The sequence below is a fragment of the Lactuca saligna genome, chromosome 3 (assembly GCF_052625555.1).
Source record: "Lactuca saligna cultivar CGN05327 chromosome 3, ASM5262555v1, whole genome shotgun sequence".
In the NCBI taxonomy this organism is placed as follows: Eukaryota; Viridiplantae; Streptophyta; class Magnoliopsida; order Asterales; family Asteraceae; genus Lactuca; species Lactuca saligna.
The window spans coordinates 203,387,501-203,398,120 of record NC_136419.1 but is presented as its reverse complement, the minus strand read 5'-3'; positions in this window follow the sequence as shown (position 1 = coordinate 203,398,120).

Here is a 10,620-nt window from a genome sequence, read left to right as displayed (position 1 = left end):
ACAAACTTCAGGTTGTCACACACAAAAACTCTTGGAATAACTTGAGAGAAGTGCACTTGTGCTCAAATTTGGCTAGCCCTCCTTTCTTTTGTCTTAGTTGCCGATTTTGCTCTATATGAGGTTGTTTGTATAGTGTGTCACATGTAGGGTTACACCATGTAAACCCTAATATGCATGGCTTTTCATTTCGCCCATGATCCATGGGTCTTAACCCCCATGGAGCATTCATGGAGCACCCAATGGGACCTAGCCCAATCTAGTGAATCATGGATCATAAGCCCACTATATAAGAATGAATGATTTACATAATCAATCCACATACATTTAATTAGTCTCTTTGGATCACAAAATTAATTCCAAATTAATTATTGATCAATACTAATTAAATAATATGATTTCATATTAATATATTATAGCTTATAATATATTAACAAATCATAAGTGTCCTTTTTCTCATTTTGTCTATCCAATTGTTATGATGCCATGCAACCCAAATGGACCATGCTAAATCGGGTCAACTACATATCAAATATAGTTATGGACTTAGACACCTTATCTAACAATATATAGATAGAGACTAGGCGAATACCCGTACGTTGCGCTGAACACAACAATATATTTGAAATCTTTACAAATATATGTTTTAAAATGTATCAATGACATTGTTGTTACCTCTTATATAATAAATCATATAATAAGTTGGTATAAACATTGTTTCTTTTGAATTATATGATAATGTAGACATCTTTTAAAATTCTACAATCCCAATTGTAAGTTATTTAAAATAACATACTTGGAAACTCTTAATTATTTTAATTTGGTTAAAAAAATTTGACTTTTGAAAATTTATTTGATGAATATTGTTAGTTTCTTTTACTGTAATTGTCACAACTAGGAATTTTGATGCTTTGTAACAACAACAATGATAACAAATGTGAACCAAAAATGTGAAAGCATGTACGATGCTTATTCAATAACAACAAAACACCCATCAAAAACTTTATGCAGGGACATCAAATAGTCAACAAAGAATTAGAAACCCTAGAAATCTCGGTTTAAGTCCATTTTAAAGTAGGACTTCCTTGTTGGGCCTAATGGGCCAATAAGTTTCTAATTTGACTATTTTCGGCTTAGAACTCTTAAATGGGCTCCAATTGGACCAACTTCCATATATTTAAATAATTTGGGTCATATTGGGCATAGAATGAAATAAAATACCCTAATGGACCTTATTGGGCCATAACTAACCTAATTAGCCCTAATGAGCCATAAAAATCATTCCTTGATTTATTTTGGGCCGTGAACCCTCTCCAAAGACCATTTGGGCCAAAAATCATCTAATTGGATTATGATATGGGCTTAACCATGCAAGGCCCAAATCTTCTTCTCTCTTATCCCTTTCTCGGCCCAAGAAGAAGAAAACAAAAAAAATGAAAATTGATGAAATAAGGAGGGTTAGCCACCTCCTTATTATATTTTTTTCTTCCATGCAACCATATCATGTTCCCATGCATCCATCACATCCTTATATCTCTCTTCTCCCCTCTCTTTTCTTCTTCGGCCGAGAGCACCAAGGAAAAATACACACACTCTCTCAAAAATCTCTCTTAAACACATAAGAACTCTCTTCTCCAAATTTTCGAGAATTAGAAACATTCCAAGGAGTTTTTCATTCAAAAATCACTTCACGTCTTGGTAAGTTCTTACTTAAATCCAAATTTTAACTTCTATAACTCATCAAAAATCATCTTTTAATTCATGCAACTTCATGATCATACTCCTTAGAAGCAATCTAAGCTCAAGGACTTCTAAGGAAGCTTGTTATGCCGAAATCTTCACTTAAATCTTCATAAAAACCAAATCCAAACCTCAAGGTGAGTTCATAACCCTCTTTTTCGGTTTTACAAGTTTTATGGGGAGAATACAAGTAAAATGTGTAGATCTATGTGTATGTATGTGCTATGTATGATTTTATGCATGTATGTGTGATTGTAAGTGTTTATATGGTAAATATGCCACAAAAAGAGAAGAAATCTCCAGATCTATAACATAAGAAGGAAAACAAACATGATCTAAGGTATACCACACTAAACAAGTCAAGAAAAATACCTTCTAAGATTTAAAATAGACATATTCTAACATAAAACAAATTTTGGGGCTAAAATTGTCAAATAAACAAAAGTTGGGTGAAAAGTTGCTATACACGGTTTTGTTGAGGGTCAAAAGAGTCAAAATAGTTGAAATAAATTTTTTTTGTGACAATTATGTTGTTCAAAGGACGTGAAATGTAAATAATAGCTCAATGGGCCAATTTTTGGGCTTTTCGAACAATTAAGCCCAAAGTTGCGAAAAATCTTATTTTCAAAGGGCTAAAATGAAAAGCTTCTCAAAACAGGGTATAAAAAGGTAAACAAAATTATTTCAAGGGTTAAAATGTGTTTCCTTAGTAAAAAGGACCAAAAATGTAAACTTTTTGGATTTTGGGCCAAAATTGTAAAAGTTGCAAAAGTTTAGGCTTTGACCAAAAAATACTTTTCTGGAATGGCTGAAACTGTCAAAGAATAAAATTTGGGCTAAAAATATCAATTGAGTAAGTCTATAGGTCAAATGTGTCAAGAAAATGACTTAAGGCCTTAAAATGTCTTTTTTTATAAAAGGAATAAAATTTTCATCTTTATTAAAAAAAAAAAAAGGGGCTAAAATGGGTCAAACCAACTTTTTGAATCAATCCTTTTACTATCAAGATGTTTGAGTCAAAAAAAATACAAACTACAACTCTTGAAGATGAATATATGTATAATTCCAAGAATCGTTAACAAACAACCGAGCGGCCTCGTCCAAATCCAAAATAACAATCGTCCAATCAAACCTTCCAACAATTATACAATTCCTAAAAACAAGTACACAATCCAAACATTGGGCTTGAAAGTCCAATCATGTTTGTTGGGGCCTTTGTGACCTAGTAACATGATTTTGGGCCCAAGGAATAGTAATAAATGTTATTGGGCCTCCTACGGCCCACTTTCATATTTAAGGGACCCTCAATGGCTTTTAAGTGCTATTGGGCCTTGGTGGTCCATTAGTTGTACTAGTAAGGTCTAAGTAATCAAATACAGGTTGATAATCAATAGTTGTAGGGTTTCAAAGCACTCCATGGATGGTGGCAATGGGCCCCTTTGATGAATTCTAGGTTAAAAGCCCAAGACTTGTCTTTTCCCTATAAATAGTCATGTATTATTCATTATTAGGGTCAAGAGAGAGGCAAAATGTAGCCGCCACGTTGTGAGGTGTCTTATAGAGTTAGATTCTTATTTCTTAAGTGTAATTTGTTCCTCACAATTCAATAAATCGAGTGATCATTCGACATAATCTTCATATTTGTGTTTGTTCTTATTTTCCGCATCTTGTTCATCAAATCTCAATTAGGGTTTTAATCCCAACAAGTGGTATCAGAGCGGGTCTTTGAAGATCTATTGATTTTTGAAGTATCGGTTCTTGATTTGATGATTTTCTGCACATATATTGAAGATTATTGGTGTTTTGGTGTTTTGGAATCAAGCTTTCTGTTCAAACTACTAAACTACTGTTCATGAAGACTTATGGTGTATTTCTCTGTTCATCGGGGTATTTTTTTAATCCATTTGGTATTGTTTATTCATTGTCATAGTTGGATCTAGTCATTGCTTAGTCCAAAATTAATTGTTTGCTTCGTGGATCAAGTTCATTCGTTTTGGACCATAGATCTGGTTATTTACTGTTCATTCGTTTCACTCAATAAGCCTACTTTTTCGTCCACTGTTCATCGTTTAGAAATATATTGGTGTCGATGTCGCAAGTTCTAGATTCTCAAATCAAAATTCATTATTCAAATGATGCGTTCATCTATATGACGATTAAGTGTTCTTGTATTCTTATCGAGTCAAAATAATTTTGTGTTTTCATAGTTTCGATTACAAACTCCTTCAATCGATTTAATCCTCTCGATAATGGAGTTTGTGTTATAGCGTATTTCCTGTTTGGATTCATTCTGTAATCAATATTTGTTTGATCGTGTTATTTCTTGTACGATCTAGTGGTTGAATGACCGATATGTTTCAATCGAGTTGTTTGAGAACCAATTTTCGTGAATTTTTGATCGTGTGTGCTTTGACGAACATCAAGAACAGATAACGTTGGTGATGATTATTGATCGTATCAACTTTGTCCAACAAGTTTAATCTGTGATTGAAATCAATTTATGGAAGTGGCGATTGGGTGTTTGATTGATTGCAATCTTGAAGTCTGATGATGAACAGATAAACAGTGGTGTATTTCGATTTGAATTGTCAAACCAGAAAAAGTCAAAATCAGAACCATTTGAAACCGGGATGACGGAATCGATGTGGATGTGTTCGGCACATGAACTATAGTCGGGATTTCTATTAGAATCGGAAGTTCACTGTGTTCGGAATTGCTTTGAAATTCTGTTCGAAATCGCCAAGCGGGTTTTGCAATCGGAGCTTAAAACATCGGAACAAATGAAATTGGATTCGCAGGTGGAATTGGGTCGAAATTCGTACTCCTCTGGCAATTGGAAATTAGACTACACTTGATTTGCAAACGAACTCAGTGCTCGTAACGAATAATTCACGGGAGTTATTAATTTTTTTCGCAATTCATGAGTGGTTATTTGCCGATTTGCTGGTTGATTAATTGGGAACGGGAAGAAGATGTTAAAGATTCACTATTGGTCCCTACAGCTTCAGCAAATGGACACTTTTAGTCCCTATTGTTTTCACAGATTGGTTGTTTTGGACCATTTGCAGAATTTGTTACAAATGAAGGGGAATATGGTGCAAAATTATTAATTTAGTCCCTTGAATTTCAGCAAAGTGACAATTTCAGCCCATTTTTCGAAAAGTTTGCAAATTTGAGGGCTGGTGAGCAGTTTGGATTTTTTAACGCACATATTTTTTCGTGAACAGAAAATTAAGGATTCCATCAAGTCTTGGCGGTTCGAAAAGTCGTTTTTCGTGATAACGCCAAATTTTCACGACTTTTTTCGGATTTTATACTTCATTGTATATATCATTTTGTCGCGGGGGAGCACAGTAATTTTTTATCCATTCAAGATCATTCTCATGACCATTTGAAGGCTTTATAATCACGTTTTCGATTATAAATCGGGGGAGAATTTGGTATGGCCATTCGAAATTGGATTTGTGACTTTTCAAAGTTGAAGATTTTTGATAGAGCTTATGGTAGAATTATGAAGGTAGCTTTTACAGCAGATCTGCTAAAGCTTTTACAGAGAAGTATCCTTTACAGAGGAAGTTCTTTATCGAGCTCTGCTAAGGACTTGTTATATCTCCGACTTCTTGTATTTTCTCGATCAAGTGGCGTTACGAATCATAAAGTTTGGGTTGTTACATGATATTTTTTGATGGCTTATATCATTATCTTATTTGAAGATCATTGTGACTTGGAGGGGGAGCTCTTCAAAGACAAGAAGTGATTCGGTTTCTTTGTTTTGAAATGGGTTTTTATGGCGGGTTTGGTTTTCATGAAGATTCTTTGGGATTACATTCGAAAATGAAGTTTAAATACATTACTTCAGTGCTTGATTTATATATCCTAGAGCCCGTGTTTAAAGACTATTGAAGAATCAAGATTCGTGGATTGCTTCATATATTCCTCGTTGCAGATCTTTTTATTTGCTAGATGCTTGTTTTGGAAGTTAAAGCATTGTCATCCATTCCATACTTTGAGGGGGAGATTGTATGGTTTCAAAGCACTCCATGGATGATGGCAATGGGCCCCTTTGATGAATTCTAGGTTAAAAGCCCAAGACTTGTCTTTTCCCTATAAATAGTCATGTATTATTCATTATTAGGGTCAAGAGAGAGGCAAAATGTAGCCGCCACGTTGCGAGGTTTCTTGTAGAGTTAGATTCTTATTTCTTAAGTGTAATTTGTTCCTCACAATTCAATAAATCGAGTGATCATTCGACATAATCTTCATATTTGTGTTTGTTCTTATTTTCCGCATCTTGTTCATCAAATCTCAATTAGGGTTTTAATCCCAACAATAGTAATCAATGTCAATTGGGATTTAGTGAGTAATAACAGGTGGCACCAACGTGTGTCGGTTGTAGTCTGTAGTTATAATCAAAGTCTCCTGAAGGGAGCGTGAGAGTTTGTGTATAGGTCTATACGGGGGTGACTCCCCCACACCTCAATTGTTCGCTACAGTTAGACTCGGCCAGTCTAGGGTGACAAAATCTTAAGATCAATTTTGGCGTTCACCAGAGTGCCAAAACAGACGAATTAGTCACTATCATGCATGGTTATAACAACTCACATAAATAATTCCAATATAAATCAAGTAATCAAGGTAATTCAAAATCATTGACGTGATGGATAACCCTTCAAACCGTTATATGATATTTTTATTTTGGAAAACATCGGATTTTCGGGGGAAATTCAACATTTTCACTTGTACGTTTAATACAAAGTTTATCAATTATACATGTGTTGAAATCATCATGCATATATTTACGGATCTTCACACCTTTTTATAAACAATGGTCTTTTCATAAAATATCGGATTTTCTGGGTTGTTTTCGTTCAAACTACACAAAACATTTTCATATCAACCCTGCTTATGAACTCACCAACATTCCACATCTTGACCATTTTTCAAAATAACTTGTATTCTCAGGTAACAGGTAAGCTGAGGAATAAGTACCGAGTATGTTAGTGTGTTTTGCTTTTGAAAACTATCAAACAATTTATGTATGGATTTGTAACATTAAAGAATATACTTGATGTGAACAATGTTAGTTGTAATATATTGATACATGGTGATGTTTATGTTATGATTCATGTATATTCATTGTGATGATATTCAATTTAAGTCACACGAGCCTTCGGATGTTTCCGCCGTCTGGTTCGGGGGTGTGACTTAAATTGAATATCATCACAATGAATATCTAACCACATATTGATATGCAATTATAAACCAAAGAGGGACAAAACAACTCTGAACAAAACAAAAAAAATAAACACAACGATAAAACACCTCTACTCGTACGACACAGGAAAAATAACATAATACCAAATCAAACAAGATAATGCTAGCATCTCGGTTAAGTCGGGATTGTTCATAGTCGTATTAAGGAATGAATGTAGCCTGATCAACTACATTTCCTCTGAGGTACAACTATCACATGCCCTAGGAAATCGCGATGGTAGGTAAACCTAAAAACATACCCCTTTATTACCAAGAAGAGAACATAAACTCAATTTATACATTAATTAAAACGTCTTAGGAATAATATTAGCATATTTATACACTCTCGCAAACAACATCGTTGGTTTCTATCACCCCGGAGATCCTTATTTCCCTAATCAGGGGAATAACGGATGGTTCGAAGAATCCGAAAAGGAACCTGAAGAGGACCCTGAGGAGGAGTCTGAAAAGGAACCCGAGGAAGACCCCAAGGATCCTTCTCCACCCTTATTTGTCTTTTACCTGCATAGTTGCCTCATTTGCACTTTCAAAGGTTGCTTGATTTGAGGATCCTTCTCCAGCCTTCTTTGTCTTCTTCTTTCTTTTCACTATAAGCTTAACTGCCTTTTGTTTTGAAGTTCCCTCTCCATCCTTGTTTGTTATACCATTTCCACCCCTCCTTGGCCTTCCTGGTTTTCTAGGTGGCACATACTCCTTCATCACCTATTTATTCTTACAGGAGTTCAAGTTATGTCTGAATTGTAAACATTTGCTACACCTAACAGTCCTACAAACTCTAGCTCTAACAGTTGGGAACTTGGAATCATTGACCTCAAACACATGCCTTCTTCTCTTGGTTTTTGGCCTACCAGGCATTCTCCTTGTCAATAAAGGTAATGGCTTTATATAGTCAGTGGGTGCCCACATGTTGCTTCCATTCACTTGTGATATATTTGCGGTATATGCAGCTACAAAAATCTCTTTTTGGAACCAAATGATTAGAAAATCAGTTGGATTCATGTGAGTGTAGTTTATTGCTGCTTGACCATGCACACATGGTATTCCAGATATCTCCTATAGTCTACATGTGTAATAGTGTTGTTCCAAATCCAGTTTGTAAGCTATATACCCATACCTTGTCTCAAATACAGACCCCCCAGTTGTTATCACTTTCCAGTTCCTATAAATACAAATTAAAAATAGCAATTTCATGTTAAGTATACAACACAATTTAATGGTAAGTAGTAACAAGTTTATCGTAAGAATTTACCTCATCTCTTTTCCAAACTCCTTCATTTTCTCAATGATAGTTGGACAAGATTCAGTTCTCCAAGTAGAAGCTTTATCAGCCAAATAATAAAACCTAGCCATGAAATAGATTATGATTTCCTCTAACATTGTGAGAAGTGTTTTTTTCCTAATATTTATGATCATGGAGTTGAAGGACTCAGAAACGCCATTTTCCACTGCCTCACATGTATACCCTTGTCCAAAAATGCCCTACACCATGATTGTGGATTTTTGGACATCAACCAATCATATCCATTTGAAGTGATTTTCTTAATTTTTTCCATGTTAGACACAAAATCTCTTTCATGTGAACTAGTTGCAGTAGCCCAGAACAAGTTCTTCAACTCTAAACATGTATGCCTCTTCATGAAGTTTGCATAAATGTGTCGTGCACATTGCCTATGTTCAACATGTGGAAGGATAGCTTTCACAGATTCTAGAAGCCCCTTAAATAAGTAAATTCAACATGAATATTGGTTAGTCAATATAAATGAATACATAAAAAAATTTGTAGTATTTATGTTTACCTTGTGTTGATCTGAAATAACAACTAGACCCCTTCCATCCTCAACACCCAAGTCATCAACCAACAACTGTAAAAACCAAGTCCAATTTTTCTTTGTTTTCTACATTTACTACAACCCATGCAATTGGATACATGTGGTTGTTAGCATCTCTTCCAATAGCAGTCAAATTTTCCCCTTTGATTTGTCCCTTTAGGAAACATCCATCTAAGCCAATCACACGTACGCACCCTATATTCCAGCCATCTTTCAATGCCTTAAAACATACATAAAAACGTTGAAAATAATTCACCCCATGTGGATTTACTGACACTCTTACTTTGCATGTGCTTCCAGGGTTAGATCTAAGGATTTCGTTGGCATAATCTCATACCTTAGCATAGTGTTACTCTAGTTTACCTTCTATCATCTCCCTTGCCCTTACCCTTGTTCTATGACATTGCCCCTTTGACACTTTCACCGAATATTTTGTAAGTACATCCTCCATCATCTCAGGCAATGCCATTTTGGGCTTCCTAATTATCTCCTTAATGTAGTGTTTTGTTAACCAATTAGAACTAACGAAATGTCCAAAATTATAATTCCTTGCACAAAGATGTATTTAAACCATAGATTTTATCTGAAAAGTACATTCATTATACTTCCACGAAGCATGGATCCTAAAAGGACATGGTTCTTTTACATTTTTTTCCCACACATAACAATTACCGTGCTTTTATCACTTTTTCATGAACCAAAGTTGGTATCCATTAGCTACAACGTAGTTAGTGAGTGCAAACCTTAACTGAGCAGGAGACTCGTATAACTCACCAATTGTAGGTTTCATTTGGTTCCACTTGATGGTAGGATCGTGCACTCTAAACTCGACACCCACTTCCAAGCCATTTTCATCTTCAAGGTGTTCATGCTCATGCTCTTCTTGGTGAATGTCTTCAACATTAGTTTCATCGTCCCCTTCAAACTGATTATTCTTTAACATTTTATCATAACATAAAATGCTAACAAAATGGTCGTCTCACAAGTTAGATGTAGGATTGAAGTTATCTGGTTCAGCATCCAACAATCCTAACTCAATACGATCATCATCAGACTCTTCTTCATCACATACGTATCTCAACTTTGTCTTCTTTGTCGTCTTTGATTCTTTACTTTTCATTCTCCGTGATGATTCTGCCATCTTGAAAACCTTCAGAAACCCTCTTGCAAACCCTCTTTTTGACGATGATGATATCTGATGAGGAATACCCATTTGTTAGTCAGACGAGGGAAAAGGTGATGGCTACTATGCACGTTCCCAAGAATTAGTACTCGAGTGAAAAGATGCTACCGACAAGGACTTGATTGTTAACCGGGTAAGGTGTAATAAATGGAAAGTCATCTCATGGCAAATAAGTAACAAATAAAATTATTGGGGTTAAATCTAAACGGATATATATATAAATAATGGTTTGATTACACTCATTTCTCCACCGCATATCTCTCTCTATATCTCAGATGAAAGACCATTTTTCTTCGTTGCTTTCTACTTCTTCAAGCTTTTTCTCCAGAAAACTCCTCGATCGTCATCGTCTATCCATTGTTCATCTCGAACCCATTGTCATGTTAGCCCCTGTTCATCATCTTCTTCACCTGCACCTTCTTCCCGCTTTCGCCCCACCGACAGACCCATCAACATCATTCAGCGCTAACCGAAGCATCAGCATCACCCAACTTTTTCCTTGGTAATTGCTTCGTCAGGGGAAAATCAGTCTTTACCTATCGAATCCCATTCTCCTTCTCTTCCTCTTTGACGGGTTCAAGGTTCTTCATTCATCTC